The following is a 25,483-nucleotide window of genomic DNA, read 5'->3' as shown; positions in this document are numbered from 1 at the left end:
TTGTGTGGTGCCTTAACAGTCCAACAGACTAAGGGATAGATAAAGGTGAATTTAATTTATATCTTGATCTATATAAGTTGATTTACTGGACTAAAAATCTAGATATTGGTAAAACTTTGCTATTCTATTCTAAATCTAGTGTGACATTCCATATTTTTTATTCTGATTTTAGATAGATCTTGATTAGATCTAGATCCCATATGTATAGGACTTAGCACTAGATCTCTAGAAATTATTGTATATGATGCTAGATCTAGAAAATCTAGACTTGATCATAGAAATCTTCAAGAAAAATAATGAACTAACCTAGACAGATCTCTTGAATTACATTGTAAATCATCTTGTTGAATTATCTCCACCACCTTCAGTCAATAGACAACTATGGCTCATACGAGAACAAGAGCCTCTGCGTTGGCATCGACTATTTTCCAATCATTTCTGTTCAGCTTCATCCATATTAAAATACATTTTAAAGGTTTTTATTACTTAATAGAAAAGATCTAGAATTTTAATAAGAATCTAGTCTATCTATATCTAAAATTCTAGATCCACCCAATTTTATGTATACAAGTAGTATGGGTGTAGGATTGGCTTAATAGTATTTATCTTGAATCAGTTTGTTAATCTACATTATATGGGTATGATAGTTGTACATCTTCTACTAGATCAAGTTAAATATAGCTATCCTTTTCTAGATGTAATGTGAAAGTGTACCTTATAGTATTTTTCATTCTTAGGTGGATCTTGATAAAACTGCCTGGTTTAGTGGTTTGCACGAGACGGTTGACACAATGATCTGAAGTTCAAACTGCCATTTTCTACTGTCCGCTGCGAGATCTTGGCTGGAATATAAAAGGAATGTCCAAAATATTTAAATGACAAATAGGATGGGAACTGATTATGAGGAATGTATGTCCAGTTTTTTTTGTTTTTTTTTTAAATACAGATATGAAAGATGACAGTACCCTAACTTAGAGTCATAGGAATTTCATTAATTTATTTACTCAGATGCTGAAACAGACATCTGGCATATTCCTATAATCAGTATCATGGCCTTTGTATACAACAAAATTGATTGGAACTCCTAGACTAGAAATATAATTCAAGATTTAAATAAGGCACTGGTCATAGTTTTAGAAAGAGTGGTTAGCATTCTGGTAAGATATTTTATTAATAATTAGAAATTAAATTAAATTATATTTAATGATTTTAAATTTCTTTTCTAAGAATTATGGTCCTTTTTTTCCTCATTTGTGTACAAAGAAGGAAGAAAGAGAGATGGGAAGACATCAAAGAATGGACAGGTCTGCCATGAAATGGTTTATCCATGGCTAAGTACATAGAGGAATATAGAAGGGCTGTTGACAGATCTTGTGTGGTGCCCCCATGGTTCAACAGACTGATTGATAGGTAATGGTAAGAATTTAATGTATTTTGTAAAACAATTATAAAAATTGGTGTTAATTACATTAAGGGACTTAATCACTTTTTTTATTTCCAGAAAATAATACCAGGGTTATGGTCCTTTCACTGTTGAGTTCCAGGATGAAGAATGAAAGACAGAGAGCAATGTGAAGACATCTTATCTTATCTTATATAATACAGACGTTACTTCAAAAAAGAAGATGATTACGTCCTACGCGTCATGCATTTAGTCATGCATATTAACCAATGACTCAAATTCTGCCAAGTCACTGGTTTTCCTGGCTAGCTCAGACCACCCATTCCATGCTCTAATAGCACTAGGGAAGAAGGAGTATTTGTACAAATTTGTCCTAGCATATGGGACGAGGAATGTGCCTTTATCTTTGTGTCTGTCAGAGTATTTTATTAAATTTTGTTTTTGTATTTGAAGATTATGGTTCAGTGTTTTATGTATTATTGCTACTTTACTTTTGAGCCTTCTGTCCTGAAGGCTTTCTAAATTTAGTGATTTTACTAAAGGTGTTACTCTAGTCAAATGTGAATATTCGTTTGTTATGAATCGCACTGCTCTATTTTGTGTCTGTTCTAGTTTCTTTATTTTTTTCTTGAGTTGAGGGGTCCCAAACAGAGGATGCATATTCTATTATTGGCCTAACCAAGGTTAAATAACATTTTAGTTTTATGTTCTTATTTGATTTATAGAAATTTCTTTTAATAAATCCTAATGCTTTGTTTGATTTTTTTGTAGTTTTATCAATATGTGGATTCCATGACACTTTTTTATTTATTAATAACACCTAGGTATTTTGCGTTTTTAGTCTGTGTTACTGGTTTGCCATGAATAAGATAAGTGGAATTAATTTGTTTTAGTTTTTCTTTTGTTACTCTTAACAACTGACATTTTTCTGGGTGGAAAGACATGCTCCAATTTGATTCCCATTTCTGTAATTCATCTAATTCTCTTTGTAAAATATCTGTGTCTTGTGTTGTTTTTATTGTTCTATATATTATGCAATCGTCTGCAAATAATCTGACTTTTGTTCCTGAAGTAATGCAATTTGGTAAATCATTTATGTAAATTAAAAGTAGTGGACCCAAGACTGTTCCTTGAGGTACACCTGAGTTTACTGTTATCGGTGTTGATTTAGAACCATTTATTATTACAGTTTGTTCTCTCCCTATCAGAAAGTCTTTAATCCACTGATGCAGTGGACCATTATTGCCGAAACATTTTAATTTTTTAAGCAAATTATGGTGGTGAACTTTGTCAAAAGCCTTAGAAAAATCTAGTAAGAAAGCATCTATTTGTTCACTATTATCTAAACCTTTTGAAAAATCATCAATTAGACATATTAGTTGAGTTTCACATGATCTATATTTCCTAAAGCCATGTTGGTATGGTGTGAGGACATTATGTTTGTCTAAGTGGTTTATGATGTTGCTACATATTATGTGTTCTAGGATTTTACATGTGATGCTGGTAAGTGACACTGGTCTGTAGTTTCCTGGGTCAGATTTTTCTCCTTTTTTAAATAGGGGGGTGACATAAGCTTCTTTCCAGTCCTTTGGTACTCTGCCCTGGTTAAGTGAAGCCTGAAAGAGTATTTTGAACACTGGGGCTAGCTCATTACTTAGTTCTTTGAGTAATCTAGCTGGAATACCATCAGGTCCAGAAGCTTTATTTGGTTTGGTGTTGGCTAATAGTTTTTGAATTCTATTTTCTTGTACTACTATATCTTCTATGTTGTATACTTGGTTCAAATTCAGTAATATCTCTTTGTCTCCTGGGGCTGAGAATGCTGATGCATAGTATTTGTTTAGAATGTTTGCTTTAGTTTCATTATCATTATGTATTATGTTATGTTCATCTTTTAATGGCGCTACGCCTGTTGTTTCCATTTTCTTAGACCTAATGTATGACCATAGGTTTTTGTTGTTATCTTTAGATATTACATTGTTTATGTATTCACTCTGCAGCTGTCTGCTTACTTTTTGGGTTAAGTGTTTAATTTTTATATACTTTTTGTAAACTCTTTCTGCATTAGTTTCTTAAAAAATTTTTATATAGGTTTTCCTTCTGTTTACAAAGCTTCTTTAGTCTATTATTAAACCAGCATTTATTTATTTTGTTTGATGTGTATCTTTTAAGATGGTTTTTAATGAAATTCCAGAGGTCATCGACTGGTTGGTTAATGTCTTTTTCTAATAAGAATGTTTGTTGAAAGTTTAATGCAGCTTGGTGTAGTTGTGTTAGGTTACATTTATTCCAGAGTAAGATTTTTCTTTTGGGTTTTGTATTGGCTACTGCTTTTATCTGACTGTATATTTTTATGATCTCATGGTCTGATAGACCAGGGATAATATCATAATCAACTACTAATCCAGGTCTGTTGGTTAAGAAGAGATCTAATGTGTTGTTTAATCTAGTTGGCTTTTTAATGATTTGATCTAAACTTAGGTTTATATTTAATATTAGAATCATCATTAGAGTTTGTCTAGTAGAGTCTAGAAAAGAATGTATAGATTACTATAGTCCTAGTATTCTAGATTATTAGTCTAGATCTAACTAAAAATTTTCAATAAATATTCTGGATTTCTTCAGCTTGGTCCATGTCGATCCTATCGTCTTTGCCTTATGGTCTACCGTTCTTCTGTTTTCTTTGCTTTGAAATCTAGATTGACTAGATCTACACAATGTCAATATAATTTCTAGATCTATATATCTAAGACTAATTAGTATGGGCTTAATATTACTGTATTATTTAGTTTAACTACAATTTTTCAGGTCAGCAGCATTACAGTAAGCACTGGTACAGCGTACCGGCACTTTTTTCAATGCAGCGAAAAAGTTACTTTTGTATTTTAAAGTTTATTATTTATTTATTAGATGTTAAAAGGCAATCCATCACTGATCTCCGGCACCTATTTCTTTACAAAAAAGCACTGATTACCTGTATATTCTTTAACAATAACAGTTTATTATTCTCAGGAATTAGTCATTCAAAAGACGGTGAGGAAAAGAATGGTCGACAAACCTTGTGTGGTGCCTTAACAGTCCAACAGACTAAGGGATAGATAAAGGTGAATTTAATTTATATCTTGATCTATATAAGTTGATTTACTGGACTAAAAATCTAGATATTGGTAAAACTTTGCTATTCTATTCTAAATCTAGTGTGACATTCCATATTTTTTATTCTGATTTTAGATAGATCTTGATTAGATCTAGATCCCATATGTATAGGACTTAGCACTAGATCTCTAGAAATTATTGTATATGATGCTAGATCTAGAAAATCTAGACTTGATCATAGAAATCTTCAAGAAAAATAATGAACTAACCTAGACAGATCTCTTGAATTACATTGTAAATCATCTTGTTGAATTATCTCCACCACCTTCAGTCAATAGACAACTATGGCTCATACGAGAACAAGAGCCTCTGCGTTGGCATCGAATATTTTCCAATCATTTCTGTTCAGCTTCATCCATATTAAAATACATTTTAAAGGTTTTTATTACTTAATAGAAAAGATCTAGAATTTTAATAAGAATCTAGTCTATCTAGATCTAAAATTCTAGATCCACCCAATTTTATGTATACAAGTAGTATGGGTGTAGGATTGGCTTAATAGTATTTATCTTGAATCAGTTTGTTAATCTACATTATATGGGTATGATAGTTGTACATCTTCTACTAGATCAAGTTAAATATAGCTATCCTTTTCTAGATGTAATGTGAAAGTGTACCTTATAGTATTTTTCATTCTTAGGTGGATCTTGATAAAACTGCCTGGTTTAGTGGTTTGCACGAGACGGTTGACACAATGATCTGAAGTTCAAACTGCCATTTTCTACTGTCCGCTGCGAGATCTTGGCTGGAATATAAAAGGAATGTCCAAAATATTTAAATGACAAATAGGATGGGAACTGATTATGAGGAATGTATGTCCAGTTTTTTTTGTTTTTTTTTTAAATACAGATATGAAAGATGACAGTACCCTAACTTAGAGTCATAGGAATTTCATTAATTTATTTACTCAGATGCTGAAACAGACATCTGGCATATTCCTATAATCAGTATCATGGCCTTTGTATACAACAAAATTGATTGGAACTCCTAGACTAGAAATATAATTCAAGATTTAAATAAGGCACTGGTCATAGTTTTAGAAAGAGTGGTTAGCATTCTGGTAAGATATTTTATTAATAATTAGAAATTAAATTAAATTATATTTAATGATTTTAAATTTCTTTTCTAAGAATTATGGTCCTTTTTTTCCTCATTTGTGTACAAAGAAGGAAGAAAGAGAGATGGGAAGACATCAAAGAATGGACAGGTCTGCCATGAAATGGTTTATCCATGGCTAAGTACATAGAGGAATATAGAAGGGCTGTTGACAGATCTTGTGTGGTGCCCCCATGGTTCAACAGACTGATTGATAGGTAATGGTAAGAATTTAATGTATTTTGTAAAACAATTATAAAAATTGGTGTTAATTACATTAAGGGACTTAATCACTTTTTTTATTTCCAGAAAATAATACCAGGGTTATGGTCCTTTCACTGTTGAGTTCCAGGATGAAGAATGAAAGACAGAGAGCAATGTGAAGACATCTTATCTTATCTTATATAATACAGACGTTACTTCAAAAAAGAAGATGATTACGTCCTACGCGTCATGCATTTAGTCATGCATATTAACCAATGACTCAAATTCTGCCAAGTCACTGGTTTTCCTGGCTAGCTCAGACCACCCATTCCATGCTCTAATAGCACTAGGGAAGAAGGAGTATTTGTACAAATTTGTCCTAGCATATGGGACGAGGAATGTGCCTTTATCTTTGTGTCTGTCAGAGTATTTTATTAAATTTTGTTTTTGTATTTGAAGATTATGGTTCAGTGTTTTATGTATTATTGCTACTTTACTTTTGAGCCTTCTGTCCTGAAGGCTTTCTAAATTTAGTGATTTTACTAAAGGTGTTACTCTAGTCAAATGTGAATATTCGTTTGTTATGAATCGCACTGCTCTATTTTGTGTCTGTTCTAGTTTCTTTATTTTTTTCTTGAGTTGAGGGGTCCCAAACAGAGGATGCATATTCTATTATTGGCCTAACCAAGGTTAAATAACATTTTAGTTTTATGTTCTTATTTGATTTATAGAAATTTCTTTTAATAAATCCTAATGCTTTGTTTGATTTTTTTGTAGTTTTATCAATATGTGGATTCCATGACAGTTTTTCATTTATTAATAACACCTAGGTATTTTGCGTTTTTAGTCTGTGTTACTGGTTTGCCATGAATAAGATAAGTGGAATTAATTTGTTTTAGTTTTTCTTTTGTTACTCTTAACAACTGACATTTTTCTGGGTGGAAAGACATGCTCCAATTTGATTCCCATTTCTGTAATTCATCTAATTCTCTTTGTAAAATATCTGTGTCTTGTGTTGTTTTTATTGTTCTATATATTTTGCAATCGTCTGCAAATAATCTGACTTTTGTTCCTGAAGTAATGCAATTTGGTAAATCATTTATGTAAATTAAAAGTAGTGGACCCAAGACTGTTCCTTGAGGTACACCTGAGTTTACTGTTATCGGTGTTGATTTAGAACCATTTATTATTACAGTTTGTTCTCTCCCTATCAGAAAGTCTTTAATCCACTGATGCAGTGGACCATTATTGCCGAAACATTTTAATTTTTTAAGCAAATTATGGTGGTGAACTTTGTCAAAAGCCTTAGAAAAATCTAGTAAGAAAGCATCTATTTGTTCACTATTATCTAAACCTTTTGAAAAATCATCAATTAGACATATTAGTTGAGTTTCACATGATCTATATTTCCTAAAGCCATGTTGGTATGGTGTGAGGACATTATGTTTGTCTAAGTGGTTTATGATGTTGCTACATATTATGTGTTCTAGGATTTTACATGTGATGCTGGTAAGTGACACTGGTCTGTAGTTTCCTGGGTCAGATTTTTCTCCTTTTTTAAATAGGGGGGTGACATAAGCTTCTTTCCAGTCCTTTGGTACTCTGCCCTGGTTAAGTGAAGCCTGAAAGAGTATTTTGAACACTGGGGCTAGCTCATTACTTAGTTCTTTGAGTAATCTAGCTGGAATACCATCAGGTCCAGAAGCTTTATTTGGTTTGGTGTTGGCTAATAGTTTTTGAATTCTATTTTCTTGTACTACTATATCTTCTATGTTGTATACTTGGTTCAAATTCAGTAATATCTCTTTGTCTCCTGGGGCTGAGAATGCTGATGCATAGTATTTGTTTAGAATGTTTGCTTTAGTTTCATTATCATTATGTATTATGTTATGTTCATCTTTTAATGGCGCTACGCCTGTTGTTTCCATTTTCTTAGACCTAATGTATGACCATAGGTTTTTGTTGTTATCTTTAGATATTACATTGTTTATGTATTCACTCTGCAGCTGTCTGCTTACTTTTTGGGTTAAGTGTTTAATTTTTATATACTTTTTGTAAACTCTTTCTGCATTAGTTTCTTAAAAATTTTTTATATAGGTTTTCCTTCTGTTTACAAAGCTTCTTTAGTCTATTATTAAACCAGCATTTATTTATTTTGTTTGATGTGTATCTTTTAAGATGGTTTTTAATGAAATTCCAGAGGTCATCGACTGGTTGGTTAATGTCTTTTTCTAATAAGAATGTTTGTTGAAAGTTTAATGCAGCTTGGTGTAGTTGTGTTAGGTTACATTTATTCCAGAGTAAGATTTTTCTTTTGGGTTTTGTATTGGCTACTGCTTTTATCTGACTGTATATTTTTATGATCTCATGGTCTGATAGATCAGGGATAATATCATAATCAACTACTAATCCAGGTCTGTTGGTTAAGAAGAGATCTAATGTGTTGTTTAATCTAGTTGGCTTTTTAATGATTTGATCTAAACTTAGGTTTATATTTAATATTAGAATCATCATTAGAGTTTGTCTAGTAGAGTCTAGAAAAGAATGTATAGATTACTATAGTCCTAGTATTCTAGATTATTAGTCTAGATCTAACTAAAAATTTTCAATAAATATTCTGGATTTCTTCAGCTTGGTCCATGTCGATCCTATCGTCTTTGCCTTATGGTCTACCGTTCTTCTGTTTTCTTTGCTTTGAAATCTAGATTGACTAGATCTACACAATGTCAATATAATTTCTAGATCTATATATCTAAGACTAATTAGTATGGGCTTAATATTACTGTATTATTTAGTTTAACTACAATTTTTCAGGTCAGCAGCATTACAGTAAGCACTGGTACAGCGTACCGGCACTTTTTTCAATGCAGCGAAAAAGTTACTTTTGTATTTTAAAGTTTATTATTTATTTATTAGATGTTAAAAGGCAATCCATCACTGATCTCCGGCACCTATTTCTTTACAAAAAAGCACTGATTACCTGTATATTCTTTAACAATAACAGTTTATTATTCTCAGGAATTAGTCATTCAAAAGACGGTGAGGAAAAGAATGGTCGACAAACCTTGTGTGGTGCCTTAACAGTCCAACAGACTAAGGGATAGATAAAGGTGAATTTAATTTATATCTTGATCTATATAAGTTGATTTACTGGACTAAAAATCTAGATATTGGTAAAACTTTGCTATTCTATTCTAAATCTAGTGTGACATTCCATATTTTTTATTCTGATTTTAGATAGATCTTGATTAGATCTAGATCCCATATGTATAGGACTTAGCACTAGATCTCTAGAAATTATTGTATATGATGCTAGATCTAGAAAATCTAGACTTGATCATAGAAATCTTCAAGAAAAATAATGAACTAACCTAGACAGATCTCTTGAATTACATTGTAAATCATCTTGTTGAATTATCTCCACCACCTTCAGTCAATAGACAACTATGGCTCATACGAGAACAAGAGCCTCTGCGTTGGCATCGACTATTTTCCAATCATTTCTGTTCAGCTTCATCCATATTAAAATACATTTTAAAGGTTTTTATTACTTAATAGAAAAGATCTAGAATTTTAATAAGAATCTAGTCTATCTAGATCTAAAATTCTAGATCCACCCAATTTTATGTATACAAGTAGTATGGGTGTAGGATTGGCTTAATAGTATTTATCTTGAATCAGTTTGTTAATCTACATTATATGGGTATGATAGTTGTACATCTTCTACTAGATCAAGTTAAATATAGCTATCCTTTTCTAGATGTAATGTGAAAGTGTACCTTATAGTATTTTTCATTCTTAGGTGGATCTTGATAAAACTGCCTGGTTTAGTGGTTTGCACGAGACGGTTGACACAATGATCTGAAGTTCAAACTGCCATTTTCTACTGTCCGCTGCGAGATCTTGGCTGGAATATAAAAGGAATGTCCAAAATATTTAAATGACAAATAGGATGGGAACTGATTATGAGGAATGTATGTCCAGTTTTTTTTGTTTTTTTTTTAAATACAGATATGAAAGATGACAGTACCCTAACTTAGAGTCATAGGAATTTCATTAATTTATTTACTCAGATGCTGAAACAGACATCTGGCATATTCCTATAATCAGTATCATGGCCTTTGTATACAACAAAATTGATTGGAACTCCTAGACTAGAAATATAATTCAAGATTTAAATAAGGCACTGGTCATAGTTTTAGAAAGAGTGGTTAGCATTCTGGTAAGATATTTTATTAATAATTAGAAATTAAATTAAATTATATTTAATGATTTTAAATTTCTTTTCTAAGAATTATGGTCCTTTTTTTCCTCATTTGTGTACAAAGAAGGAAGAAAGAGAGATGGGAAGACATCAAAGAATGGACAGGTCTGCCATGAAATGGTTTATCCATGGCTAAGTACATAGAGGAATATAGAAGGGCTGTTGACAGATCTTGTGTGGTGCCCCCATGGTTCAACAGACTGATTGATAGGTAATGGTAAGAATTTAATGTATTTTGTAAAACAATTATAAAAATTGGTGTTAATTACATTAAGGGACTTAATCACTTTTTTTATTTCCAGAAAATAATACCAGGGTTATGGTCCTTTCACTGTTGAGTTCCAGGATGAAGAATGAAAGACAGAGAGCAATGTGAAGACATCTTATCTTATCTTATATAATACAGACGTTACTTCAAAAAAGAAGATGATTACGTCCTACGCGTCATGCATTTAGTCATGCATATTAACCAATGACTCAAATTCTGCCAAGTCACTGGTTTTCCTGGCTAGCTCAGACCACCCATTCCATGCTCTAATAGCACTAGGGAAGAAGGAGTATTTGTACAAATTTGTCCTAGCATATGGGACGAGGAATGTGCCTTTATCTTTGTGTCTGTCAGAGTATTTTATTAAATTTTGTTTTTGTATTTGAAGATTATGGTTCAGTGTTTTATGTATTATTGCTACTTTACTTTTGAGCCTTCTGTCCTGAAGGCTTTCTAAATTTAGTGATTTTACTAAAGGTGTTACTCTAGTCAAATGTGAATATTCGTTTGTTATGAATCGCACTGCTCTATTTTGTGTCTGTTCTAGTTTCTTTATTTTTTTCTTGAGTTGAGGGGTCCCAAACAGAGGATGCATATTCTATTATTGGCCTAACCAAGGTTAAATAACATTTTAGTTTTATGTTCTTATTTGATTTATAGAAATTTCTTTTAATAAATCCTAATGCTTTGTTTGATTTTTTTGTAGTTTTATCAATATGTGGATTCCATGACAGTTTTTCATTTATTAATAACACCTAGGTATTTTGCGTTTTTAGTCTGTGTTACTGGTTTGCCATGAATAAGATAAGTGGAATTAATTTGTTTTAGTTTTTCTTTTGTTACTCTTAACAACTGACATTTTTCTGGGTGGAAAGACATGCTCCAATTTGATTCCCATTTCTGTAATTCATCTAATTCTCTTTGTAAAATATCTGTGTCTTGTGTTGTTTTTATTGTTCTATATATTTTGCAATCGTCTGCAAATAATCTGACTTTTGTTCCTGAAGTAATGCAATTTGGTAAATCATTTATGTAAATTAAAAGTAGTGGACCCAAGACTGTTCCTTGAGGTACACCTGAGTTTACTGTTATCGGTGTTGATTTAGAACCATTTATTATTACAGTTTGTTCTCTCCCTATCAGAAAGTCTTTAATCCACTGATGCAGTGGACCATTATTGCCGAAACATTTTAATTTTTTAAGCAAATTATGGTGGTGAACTTTGTCAAAAGCCTTAGAAAAATCTAGTAAGAAAGCATCTATTTGTTCACTATTATCTAAACCTTTTGAAAAATCATCAATTAGACATATTAGTTGAGTTTCACATGATCTATATTTCCTAAAGCCATGTTGGTATGGTGTGAGGACATTATGTTTGTCTAAGTGGTTTATGATGTTGCTACATATTATGTGTTCTAGGATTTTACATGTGATGCTGGTAAGTGACACTGGTCTGTAGTTTCCTGGGTCAGATTTTTCTCCTTTTTTAAATAGGGGGGTGACATAAGCTTCTTTCCAGTCCTTTGGTACTCTGCCCTGGTTAAGTGAAGCCTGAAAGAGTATTTTGAACACTGGGGCTAGCTCATTACTTAGTTCTTTGAGTAATCTAGCTGGAATACCATCAGGTCCAGAAGCTTTATTTGGTTTGGTGTTGGCTAATAGTTTTTGAATTCTATTTTCTTGTACTACTATATCTTCTATGTTGTATACTTGGTTCAAATTCAGTAATATCTCTTTGTCTCCTGGGGCTGAGAATGCTGATGCATAGTATTTGTTTAGAATGTTTGCTTTAGTTTCATTATCATTATGTATTATGTTATGTTCATCTTTTAATGGCGCTACGCCTGTTGTTTCCATTTTCTTAGACCTAATGTATGACCATAGGTTTTTGTTGTTATCTTTAGATATTACATTGTTTATGTATTCACTCTGCAGCTGTCTGCTTACTTTTTGGGTTAAGTGTTTAATTTTTATATACTTTTTGTAAACTCTTTCTGCATTAGTTTCTTAAAATTTTTTATATAGGTTTTCCTTCTGTTTACAAAGCTTCTTTAGTCTATTATTAAACCAGCATTTATTTATTTTGTTTGATGTGTATCTTTTAAGATGGTTTTTAATGAAATTCCAGAGGTCATCGACTGGTTGGTTAATGTCTTTTTCTAATAAGAATGTTTGTTGAAAGTTTAATGCAGCTTGGTGTAGTTGTGTTAGGTTACATTTATTCCAGAGTAAGATTTTTCTTTTGGGTTTTGTATTGGCTACTGCTTTTATCTGACTGTATATTTTTATGATCTCATGGTCTGATAGACCAGGGATAATATCATAATCAACTACTAATCCAGGTCTGTTGGTTAAGAAGAGATCTAATGTGTTGTTTAATCTAGTTGGCTTTTTAATGATTTGATCTAAACTTAGGTTTATATTTAATATTAGAATCATCATTAGAGTTTGTCTAGTAGAGTCTAGAAAAGAATGTATAGATTACTATAGTCCTAGTATTCTAGATTATTAGTCTAGATCTAACTAAAAATTTTCAATAAATATTCTGGATTTCTTCAGCTTGGTCCATGTCGATCCTATCGTCTTTGCCTTATGGTCTACCGTTCTTCTGTTTTCTTTGCTTTGAAATCTAGATTGACTAGATCTACACAATGTCAATATAATTTCTAGATCTATATATCTAAGACTAATTAGTATGGGCTTAATATTACTGTATTATTTAGTTTAACTACAATTTTTCAGGTCAGCAGCATTACAGTAAGCACTGGTACAGCGTACCGGCACTTTTTTCAATGCAGCGAAAAAGTTACTTTTGTATTTTAAAGTTTATTATTTATTTATTAGATGTTAAAAGGCAATCCATCACTGATCTCCGGCACCTATTTCTTTACAAAAAAGCACTGATTACCTGTATATTCTTTAACAATAACAGTTTATTATTCTCAGGAATTAGTCATTCAAAAGACGGTGAGGAAAAGAATGGTCGACAAACCTTGTGTGGTGCCTTAACAGTCCAACAGACTAAGGGATAGATAAAGGTGAATTTAATTTATATCTTGATCTATATAAGTTGATTTACTGGACTAAAAATCTAGATATTGGTAAAACTTTGCTATTCTATTCTAAATCTAGTGTGACATTCCATATTTTTTATTCTGATTTTAGATAGATCTTGATTAGATCTAGATCCCATATGTATAGGACTTAGCACTAGATCTCTAGAAATTATTGTATATGATGCTAGATCTAGAAAATCTAGACTTGATCATAGAAATCTTCAAGAAAAATAATGAACTAACCTAGACAGATCTCTTGAATTACATTGTAAATCATCTTGTTGAATTATCTCCACCACCTTCAGTCAATAGACAACTATGGCTCATACGAAGAACAAGAGCCTCTGCGTTGGCATCGACTATTTTCCAATCATTTCTGTTCAGCTTCATTCATATTAAAATACATTTTAAAGGTTTTTATTACTTAATAGAAAAGATCTAGAATTTTAATAAGAATCTAGTCTATCTAGATCTAAAATTCTAGATCCACCCAATTTTATGTATACAATTAGTATGGGTTTAGGATTGGCTTAATAGTATTTATCTTGAATCAGTTTGTTAATCTACATTATATGGGTATGATAGTTGTACATCTTCTACTAGATCAAGTTAAATATAGCTATCCTTTTCTAGATGTAATGTGAAAGTGTACCTTATAGTATTTTTCATTTTTAGGTGGATCTTGATAAAACTGCCTGGTTTTGTGGTTTGCACGAGACGGTTGACACAATGATCTGAAGTTCAAACTGCCATTTTCTACTGTCCGCTGCGAGATCTTGGCTGGAATGTAAAAGAAATGTCCAAAATATTTAAATGACAAACAGGATGGGAACTGATTATGAGGAATGTATGTCCAGTTTTTTTTTTTTTTTAAATACAGATATGAAAGATGACAGTACCCTAACTTAGAGTCATAGGAGTTTCATTAATTTATTTACTCAGATGCTGAAACAGACATCTGGCATATTCCTATAATCAGTATCATGGCCTTTGTATACAACAAAATTGATTGGAACTCCTAGACTAGAAATATAATTCAAGATTTAAATAAGGCACTGGTCATAGTTTTAGAAAGAGTGGCTAGCATTCTGGTAAGATATTTTATTAATAATTAGAAATTAAATTAAATTTTATTTAATGATTTTAAATTTCCTTTTTAAGACTTATGGTCCATTTTTTCCACATTTGTGTACAAAGAAGGAAGAAAGAGAGATGGGAAGACATCAAAGAATGTGCAGGTCTGCCATGAAATGGTTTATCCATGGCTAAGTACATAGAGGAATATAGAAGGGCTGTTGACAGATCTTGTGTGGTGCCCCCATGGTTCAAGAGACTGATTGATAGGTAATGGTAAGAATTTAATGTATTTTGTAAAACAATTATAAAAATTGGTGTTAATTACATTAAGGGACTTAATCACTTTTTTTATTTCCAGAAAATAATACCAGGGTTATGGTCCTTTCACTGTTGAGTTCCAGGATGAAGAATGAAAGACAGAGAGCAATGTGAAGACATCTTATCTTATCTTATATAATACAGACGTTACTTCAAAAAAGAAGATGATTACGTCCTACGCGTCATGCATTTAGTCATGCATATTAACCAATGACTCAAATTCTGCCAAGTCACTGGTTTTCCTGGCTAGCTCAGACCACCCATTCCATGCTCTAATAGCACTAGGGAAGAAGGAGTATTTGTACAAATTTGTCCTAGCATATGGGACGAGGAATGTGCCTTTATCTTTGTGTCTGTCAGAGTATTTTATTAAATTTTGTTTTTGTATTTGAAGATTATGGTTCAGTGTTTTATGTATTATTGCTACTTTACTTTTGAGCCTTCTGTCCTGAAGGCTTTCTAAATTTAGTGATTTTACTAAAGGTGTTACTCTAGTCAAATGTGAATATTCGTTTGTTATGAATCGCACTGCTCTATTTTGTGTCTGTTCTAGTTTCTTTATTTTTTCTTGAGTTGAGGGGTCCCAAACAGAGGATGCATATTCTATTATTGGCCTAACCAAGGTTAAATAACATTTTAGTTTTATGTTCTTATTTGATTTATAGAAATTTCTTTTAATAAATCCTAATGCTTTGTTTGATTTTTTTGTAGTTTTATCAATATGTGGATTCCATGACAGTTTTTCATTTATTAATAACACCTAGGTATTTTGCGTTTTTAGTCTGTGTTACTGGTTTGCCATGAATAAGATAAGTGGAATTAATTTGTTTTAGTTTTTCTTTTGTTACTCTTAACAACTGACATTTTTCTGGGTGGAAAGACATGCTCCAATTTGATTCCCATTTCTGTAATTCATCTAATTCTCTTTGTAAAATATCTGTGTCTTGTGTTGTTTTTATTGTTCTATATATTATGCAATCGTCTGCAAATAATCTGACTTTTGTTCCTGAAGTAATGCAATTTGGTAAATCATTTATGTAAATTAAAAGTAGTGGACCCAAGACTGTTCCTTGAGGTACACCTGAGTTTACTGTTATTGGTGTTGATTTAGAACCATTTATTATTACAGTTTGTTCTCTCCCTATCAGAAAGTCTTTAATCCACTGATGCAGTGGACCATTATTGCCGAAACATTTTAATTTTTTAAGCAAATTATGGTGGTGAACTTTGTCAAAAGCCTTAGAAAAATCTAGTAAGAAAGCATCTATTTGTTCACTATTATCTAAACCTTTTGAAAAATCATCAATTAGACATATTAGTTGAGTTTCACATGATCTATATTTCCTAAAGCCATGTTGGTATGGTGTGAGGACATTATGTTTGTCTAAGTGGTTTATGATGTTGCTACATATTATGTGTTCTAGGATTTTACATGTGATGCTGGTAAGTGACACTGGTCTGTAGTTTCCTGGGTCAGATTTTTCTCCTTTTTTAAATAGGGGGGTGACATAAGCTTCTTTCCAGTCCTTTGGTACTCTGCCCTGGTTAAGTGAAGCCTGAAAGAGTATTTTGAACACTGGGGCTAGCTCATTACTTAGTTCTTTGAGTAATCTAGCTGGAATACCATCAGGTCCAGAAGCTTTATTTGGTTTGGTGTTGGCTAATAGTTTTTGAATTCTATTTTCTTGTACTACTATATCTTCTATGTTGTATACTTGGTTCAAATTCAGTAATATCTCTTTGTCTCCTGGGGCTGAGAATGCTGATGCATAGTATTTGTTTAGAATGTTTGCTTTAGTTTCATTATCATTATGTATTATGTTATGTTCATCTTTTAATGGCGCTACGCCTGTTGTTTCCATTTTCTTAGACCTAATGTATGACCATAGGTTTTTGTTGTTATCTTTAGATATTACATTGTTTATGTATTCACTCTGCAGCTGTCTGCTTACTTTTTGGGTTAAGTGTTTAATTTTTATATACTTTTTGTAAACTCTTTCTGCATTAGTTTCTTAAAATTTTTTATATAGGTTTTCCTTCTGTTTACAAAGCTTCTTTAGTCTATTATTAAACCAGCATTTATTTATTTTGTTTGATGTGTATCTTTTAAGATGGTTTTTAATGAAATTCCAGAGGTCATCGACTGGTTGGTTAATGTCTTTTTCTAATAAGAATGTTTGTTGAAAGTTTAATGCAGCTTGGTGTAGTTGTGTTAGGTTACATTTATTCCAGAGTAAGATTTTTCTTTTGGGTTTTGTATTGGCTACTGCTTTTATCTGACTGTATATTTTTATGATCTCATGGTCTGATAGACCAGGGATAATATCATAATCAACTACTAATCCAGGTCTGTTGGTTAAGAAGAGATCTAATGTGTTGTTTAATCTAGTTGGCTTTTTAATGATTTGATCTAAACTTAGGTTTATATTTAATATTAGAATCATCATTAGAGTTTGTCTAGTAGAGTCTAGAAAAGAATGTATAGATTACTATAGTCCTAGTATTCTAGATTATTAGTCTAGATCTAACTAAAAATTTTCAATAAATATTCTGGATTTCTTCAGCTTGGTCCATGTCGATCCTATCGTCTTTGCCTTATGGTCTACCGTTCTTCTGTTTTCTTTGCTTTGAAATCTAGATTGACTAGATCTACACAATGTCAATATAATTTCTAGATCTATATATCTAAGACTAATTAGTATGGGCTTAATATTACTGTATTATTTAGTTTAACTACAATTTTTCAGGTCAGCAGCATTACAGTAAGCACTGGTACAGCGTACCGGCATTTTTTTCAATGCAGCGAAAAAGTTACTTTTGTATTTTAAAGTTTATTATTTATTTATTAGTTGTTAAAAGGCAATCCATCACTGAGCTCCAGCACCTATTTCTTTACAAAAAAGCACTGATTACCTGTATATTCTTTAACAATAACGGTTTACTATTCTCAGGAATTAGTCATTCAAAAGACGGTGAGGAAAAGAATGGTCGACAAACCTTGTGTGGTGCCTTAACAGTCCAACAGACTAAGGGATAGATAAAGGTGAATTTAATTTATATCTTGATCTATATAAGTTGATTTACTGGACTAAAAATCTAGATATTGGTAAAACTTTGCTATTCTATTCTAAATCTAGTGTGACATTCCATATTTTTTATTCTGATTTTAGATAGATCTTGATTAGATCTAGATCCCATATGTATAGGACTTAGCACTAGATCTCTAGAAATTATTGTATATGATGCTAGATCTAGAAAATCTAGACTTGATCATAGAAATCTTCAAGAAAAATAATGAACTAACCTAGACAGATCTCTTGAATTACATTGTAAATCATCTTGTTGAATTATCTCCACCACCTTCAGTCAATAGACAACTATGGCTCATACGAGAACAAGAGCCTCTGCGTTGGCATCGACTATTTTCCAATCATTTCTGTTCAGCTTCATTCATATTAAAATACATTTTAAAGGTTTTTATTACTTAATAGAAAAGATCTAGAATTTTAATAAGAATCTAGTCTATCTAGATCTAAAATTCTAGATCCACCCAATTTTATGTATACAATTAGTATGGGTTTAGGATTGGCTTAATAGTATTTATCTTGAATCAGTTTGTTAATCTACATTATATGGGTATGATAGTTGTACATCTTCTACTAGATCAAGTTAAATATAGCTATCCTTTTCTAGATGTAATGTGAAAGTGTACCTTATAGTATTTTTCATTTTTAGGTGGATCTTGATAAAACTGCCTGGTTTTGTGGTTTGCACGAGACGGTTGACACAATGATCTGAAGTTCAAACTGCCATTTTCTACTGTCCGCTGCGAGATCTTGGCTGGAATGTAAAAGAAATGTCCAAAATATTTAAATGACAAACAGGATGGGAACTGATTATGAGGAATGTATGTCCAGTTTTTTTTTTTTTTTAAATACAGATATGAAAGATGACAGTACCCTAACTTAGAGTCATAGGAGTTTCATTAATTTATTTACTCAGATGCTGAAACAGACATCTGGCATATTCCTATAATCAGTATCATGGCCTTTGTATACAACAAAATTGATTGGAACTCCTAGACTAGAAATATAATTCAAGATTTAAATAAGGCACTGGTCATAGTTTTAGAAAGAGTGGCTAGCATTCTGGTAAGATATTTTATTAATAATTAGAAATTAAATTAAATTTTATTTAATGATTTTAAATTTCTTTTTTAAGAATTATGGTCCATTTTTTCCACATTTGTGTACAAAGAAGGAAGAAAGAGAGATGGGAAGACATCAAAGAATGGACAGGTCTGCCATGAAATGGTTTATCCATGGCTAAGTACAGAGAGGAATATAGAAGGGCTGTTGACAGATCTTGTGTGGTGCCCCCATGGTTCAACAGACTGATTGATAGGTAATGGTAAGAATTTAATGTATTTTGTAAAAAATTGGTGTTAATTACATTAAGGGACTTAATCACTTTTTTTATTTCCAGAAAATAATACCAGGGTTATGGTCCTTTCACTGTTGAATTCCAGGATGAAGAATGAAAGACAGAGAGCAATGTGAAGACATCAAAGAATGTGCAGGTCTGCCATGAAATGGTTTATCCAGGACTAAGTACAGAGAGGAATATGGAAGGGCTGTTGACAGATCTTGTGTGGTGCCCCCATGGTTCAACAGACTGATTGATAGGAAATGGTAAGAATTTAATGTATTTTGATTCTTACTTGTCATTTTTGTGATTAATGCTCGGAATAGAATTTGTACATTTTAAATTTTTTTTTATGTGGTTATCTAGAATTTGCATTCAAGTTTTTCGTAGTGGCTGTTTGAATCGACATATGCTTTTTGTGATTGCTGTTTGCAATCAAACTTGTGCATTCATTTTATAATTATTTAGAATGGACATTTTTTTAATTTTTTTTTGTAACTGATGTTCGACATCGGACTTGTGTTGTTTTTTGTTTTTTTTTTTAGAATCTACGTGTTTTGTATAGTGGCTGTTTGAATAGAAATTCGTTTTTTTCGTGATGGCTGTTTGGAATGAAATTGTGCTTTTTTGTAATGGCTGACTGGAATCGGACTTGTGTGATTATGTTATCGATTTTCAGAATTGGACTTGTGCCTTTTTATGATCAGTAATAGAAATCCGACTTGCGCATTTTTTTTTGGTGGTTATTAAAATTTTTGTGATGGGTGTTTTTAATCATACTTCTGCTTTTTTGTGTGGGCTGTTTGAAAAAGACTTGTGTTTTTCTGTGATGGATATTCACATTCCGAGTTGTGCATTTACTTTGTGTTTTTTTAGAATGGCATTTTTATTTGTTTATTTTATGTGATGGCTGTTAGAAGTCTGACTTGTGCCTCCTTTTTATGATCGGTGTGGAGTTCGAAACTGGACATGGTGGGTTTTTTTTGTGATCAATGTTCGGCATAAGACTTGTTTTTTTTTTTTTTTTTAATCAACTGCTTTTTTTAGTAGTGGCTGATTGAATTGACATTTGGGTCTTTATTGATGGCAGTTTGGACATGTGTTTTTTTAATTGATGTTCTTTATCAGATTTGTTTGTTTTTCTTTTATCAATGTTTTAAATTGGACTTGTGCGTTTTTGTGATCAATGTTCTGCATTAGACTTGTGGGCTTTTTTTTTGTGATGGCTTTTTATGAGCTCTGTTTGAAATTAGACTTGTGGGTTTTTTTGTGATCATTGTTCAGTATCAGATTTTTTTTTTTTTTTTTTTTTAAAGAATCATGTGCTTTTTTTTAGTAGCTGAATGAATTGACATTTTCTTCTTTGGAGATGGCTGTTTGGAATCAGACATGTGTATATTACTTAAGCTCTTCATCGGATTTGTGTGTTTTTATGATCAATGTCTGATATTGTGTTTTTCGTAGTGGTTGTTTAAATTAATTGCTTTTTTTTTTGTGATGGCTGTTTGGAATCAGACTTTTGCATTTTTTTGTTTGTTTGTTTGTTGTTATATAGAATTGACTTGATTATTTTTTGGCAGTTAATATTTGGAATCTACTTGATAACTTTTCTTTATGACTGCTTGGAATCGACTTTTGTGTTATTTGTAGTGGCTGTCTGGAATTATGTTGTATTATTTTGTTATGGCCTTTCAGAATCAAACTTATATTTTATTTTTTTTTAGGTTATTTAGATTTGATTTATTTATTTTTTTTGCTTTAGCTATTATAATCCAAATTTGCTTTTTTGTGATGACTTTTCATATTGACACTGGTTGAATAAAAATTTAATTATTTTTTTATTTCACATGATGCAAGTTTACCTTTTATTTTGCAGTAATTAGATTCATTGTGAAGATGTGTGCACTGGGCTGGAACATTTCCAGAGAAAGCTGGACTAGCCATGCATCAGGTAATTATTTACTATTACTGAATGTTATTAAGGTATTATCTTACACCTATCTTTTCCTCAACTGATCTTAGGTACCCATTAGAGTTGGGTTGACTTGGAATTATCATAAATATCCTGGAATTCAAAACCCCAGTTTTTATGATGTTGTAACCTTCAGCCACCAAATCATCTAGTTAGTAGGTGAAAGAAGTGTATACCATAAAATGGATGCAAAAACTATTATCTAACATAGAGAACATAAATTTAGATCTCTACTCATCTATCATGATCTAGTCAATCTTGATTAGAGTTTATAATAATTTTAGATTCTAGATCTAAAGCTAAATAATATATTCTATTTCTATATTTTTCAATAGACTCTAGACTAGATTGTCACTAGATCTTTTTAGTCATCTAGACAATCTCATCTTATTTCTAAGTTTACTCAAGACTATGGTCTCTAGCAAAGATTAGAATTTCTTTTTAATACAGGAATTAAAAGGGCGCCTCGGAGTAACCCACCCAACTTAAATGGGTACCTGACATTAGTTGGGGAAATGTATTTGCATATGGCCATTGTGCTGGCAGTGCTGGCCTTTGGTGATTGGATGCCATAGGCAAAGTGAATTTGGTGGCCCTTAATTAAAAAGAAATTGTGAAAGTTAAAAATAAGGCTATTTCAATTGTTTGGTTGAAATAATCAATGCTGGCGAGTAACAAAATATTATAATGTCATTTATTTAAGCCCTTAGTTTTCAATTTTTTGTGTGTGTAGATCTTGATATATGTATTACATACATTTTAATTTATATATGTTATGAATTTAGTTTATTTATAAAGCAGTTAAATAAATATTCTTTTCTATTTTTTTTCAGCATACTAGCCAAGATTGATACCTCTCCACAAATCAACAAAGACATCAATGAAGCTTTGTTAAAGCTAGTGACAATTTACATGTTTTCTTATGTGGCTTAATTATAATAATGTCAAGAAAGCTAATTAAATAAGAACTATACATTTTATTGTCAGGCTTACGTTAGTCTTAACTATTTCTGTAATTTCTTATTCTTTATTATGGGGGGGCATTATGAATCTTAGATAGTTTTCAATGGACCTCATTCACCAATTGTAAACAAACAACATTTAGCCACGTGGTGCTTTATCTCTTCTATATAATTTACGATCTCATGTGTAATTCATGATGGTTGTCACGAGACAGTTTTTTTCATTGTTTTATCAATAAGATCACGTGACTAAATGTTGGTGAATGAGTTCCATTCTAAGATAAGTTAATTTTTATTGATCCAAATAAATGGATATTCAGTTTGACTACAATTTTGCTTATAAAAAGCTCAATCGTATAGTTTTGTATTAAATAATAGTTTAATTGCATTTTAGGTACTGATAGTTAGTATGCTATGTAATATTTAAATGCAGTTTTTTATTATTAAAAATCATTGTCATGTAAATAATATAAGCTAAGCAGGGGGTCTACCGAAAAGCAGAAAACATGGCAAGGGGTCTACGAGACAAAAAAAGTTTGGGAACTACTGGTCTACAGTGAAATCAGTCCCGGGATAGTGAATTCTCGAAAAAAAAAACTTTAAAAAAAATTTATCTAAAAAAAAAATAAAAAACATTAAAAATGAAAAAATAAAAATTTAAAAAAAATAAAAAATTTAAAAAAAAAATAATAAAAAAAATTATTAAAAAAAATTATAAAAAAAATTTTTTTTTTAAATTCAAAAGAAAAATTTAAAAAAATAATAAATTAAAATTATAAAAAAAAAAATTTAAAAAAAAGAAAAAAAAAGATAAAAAAATAATAATAAAAAAGATTTTAAAAAAATAATTTTTAAAACATTTAAAAAAAAAAAAAAAAAAAAAAATTAAAAAATTAAAAAAAAAAAAATTTATCTAAAACAAATAAAAAAAAAAAAATAATAATAAAAAAAAAAATTAAAAAAAAAAAAAAAAAATTAAAGTTAAGCAGGGGGTCTACCAAAAAGCAGAAAACATGGCAAGGGGTCTACGAGACAAAAAAGTTTGGGAACCACTGCTCTAGATCTACATATTTAATATTAGAATCATCATTAGAGTTTGTCTAGTAGAGTCTAGAAAAGAATGTATAGATTACTATAGTCCTAGTGTTCTAGATTATTAGTCTAGATCTAACTAAAAATTTTCAATAAATATTCTGGATTTCTTCAGCTTGGTCCATGTTGATCCTATCGTCTTTGCCTTATGATCTACCGTTCTTCTGTTTTCTTTGCTTTGAAATCTAGATTGACTAGATCTACACAATGTCAATATAATTTCTAGATCTATATATCTAAGACTAATTAGTATGGGCTTAATATTACTGTATTATTTAGTTTAACTACAATTTTTCAGGTCAGCAGCGTTACAGTAAGCACTGGTACAGCGTACCGGCACTTTTTTCAATGCAGCGAAAAAGTTACTTTTGTATTTTAAAGTTTATTATTTATTTATTAGTTGTTAAAAGGCAATCCATCACTGATCTCTGGCACCTATTTCTTTACAAAAAAGCACTGATTACCTGTATATTCTTTAACAATAACGGTTTACTATTCTCAGGAATTAGTCATTCAAAAGACGGTGAGGAAAAAAATGGTCGACAAACCTTGTGTGGTGCCTTAACAGTCCAACAGACTAAGGGATAGATAAAGGTGAATTTAATTTATATCTTGATCTATATAAGTTGATTTACTGGACTAAAAATCTAGATATTGGTAAAACTTTGCTATTCTATTCTAAATCTAGTGTGACATTCCATATTTTTTATTCTGATTTTAGATAGATCTTGATTAGATCTAGATCCCATATGTATAGGACTTAGCACTAGATCTCAAGAAATTATTGTATATGATGCTAGATCTAGAAAATCTAGACTTGATCATAGAAATCTTCAAGAAAAATAATGAACTAACCTAGACAGATCTCTTGAATTACATTGTAAATCATCTTGTTGAATTATCTCCACCACCTTCAGTCAATAGACAACTATGGCTCATATGAGAACAAGAGCCTCTGCGTTGGCATCGACTATTTTCCAATCATTTCTGTTCAGCTTCATTCATATTAAAATACATTTTAAAGGTTTTTATTACTTAATAGAAAAGATCTAGAATTTTAATAAGAATCTAGTCTATCTAGATCTAAAATTCTAGATCCACCCAATTTTATGTAAACAAGTAGTATAAGTGTAGGATTGGCTTAATAGTATTTATCTTGAATCAGTTTGTTAATCTACATTATATGGGTATGATAGTTGTACATCTTCTACTAGATCAAGTTAAATATAGCTATCCTTTTCTAGATGTAATGTGAAAGTGTACCTTATAGTATTTTTCATTCTTAGGTGGATCTTGATTAAACTGCCTGGTTTTGTGGTTTGCACGAGACGGTTGACACAATGATCTGAAGTTCAAACTGCCATTTTCTACTGTCTGCTGCAAAATCTTGGCTGGAATGTAAAAGGAATGTCCAAAATATTTAAATGACAAACAGGATGGGAACTGATTATGAGGAATGTATGTCCAGTTTTTTTTGTTTTTTGTTGTTTTTTTAAATACAGATATGAAAGATGACATTACCCTAACTTAGAGTCATAGGAGTTTCATTAATTTATTTACTCAGATGCTGAAACAGACATCTGGCATATTCCTATAATCATTATCATGGCCTTTGTATACAACAAAATTGATTGAAACTCCTAGACTAGAAATATAATTCAATATTTAAATAAGGCACTGGTCATAGTTTTAGAAAGAGTGGCTAGCATTCTGGTAAGATATTTTATTAATAATTAGAAATTAAATTAAATTTTATTTAATGATTTTAAATTTCTTTTTTAAGAATTATGGTCCATTTTTTCCACATTTGTGTACAAAGAAGGAAGAAAGAGAGATGGGAAGACATCAAAGAATGGACAGGTCTGCCATGAAATGGTTTATCCATGGCTAAGTACAGAGAGGAATATAGAAGGGCTGTTGACAGATCTTGTGTGGTGCCCCCATGGTTCAACAGACTGATTGATAGGTAATGGTAAGAATTTAATGTATTTTGTAAAAAATTGGTGTTAATTACATTAAGGGACTTAATCACTTTTTTTATTTCCAGAAAATAATACCAGGGTTATGGTCCTTTCACTGTTGAATTCCAGGATGAAGAATGAAAGACAGAGAGCAATGTGAAGACATCAAAGAATGTGCAGGTCTGCCATGAAATGGTTTATCCAGGACTAAGTACAGAGAGGAATATGGAA

General features: G+C 31.2%; 2 long non-coding RNA genes across 3 annotated transcripts in view; one reads left to right on the top strand and one right to left on the bottom strand.

Annotated features, from left to right (window-relative positions):
• The window catches only part of LOC129924187 (uncharacterized), a 269,681-nt gene that overhangs the window by 212,933 nt on the left and 31,265 nt on the right, over positions 1-25,483 (bottom strand). For both annotated transcript variants that reach the window (XR_008776168.1, XR_008776167.1), the window contains one exon: positions 24,555-24,682. This is a non-coding gene — a long non-coding RNA (uncharacterized LOC129924187). The remainder of the gene's footprint in view (positions 1-24,554; positions 24,683-25,483) is intronic.
• Positions 19,755-22,215, top strand: LOC129924186 (uncharacterized). Its single transcript, XR_008776166.1, has 2 exons — positions 19,755-21,216; positions 22,071-22,215. It is a non-coding gene; the product is annotated as an uncharacterized LOC129924186 (long non-coding RNA).

This window comes from Biomphalaria glabrata, unplaced genomic scaffold, assembly GCF_947242115.1.
Source record: "Biomphalaria glabrata unplaced genomic scaffold, xgBioGlab47.1 scaffold_19, whole genome shotgun sequence".
NCBI lineage: Eukaryota > Metazoa > Mollusca > Gastropoda > Planorbidae > Biomphalaria > Biomphalaria glabrata.
This window is presented reverse-complemented; position numbering and strand designations above follow the sequence as displayed.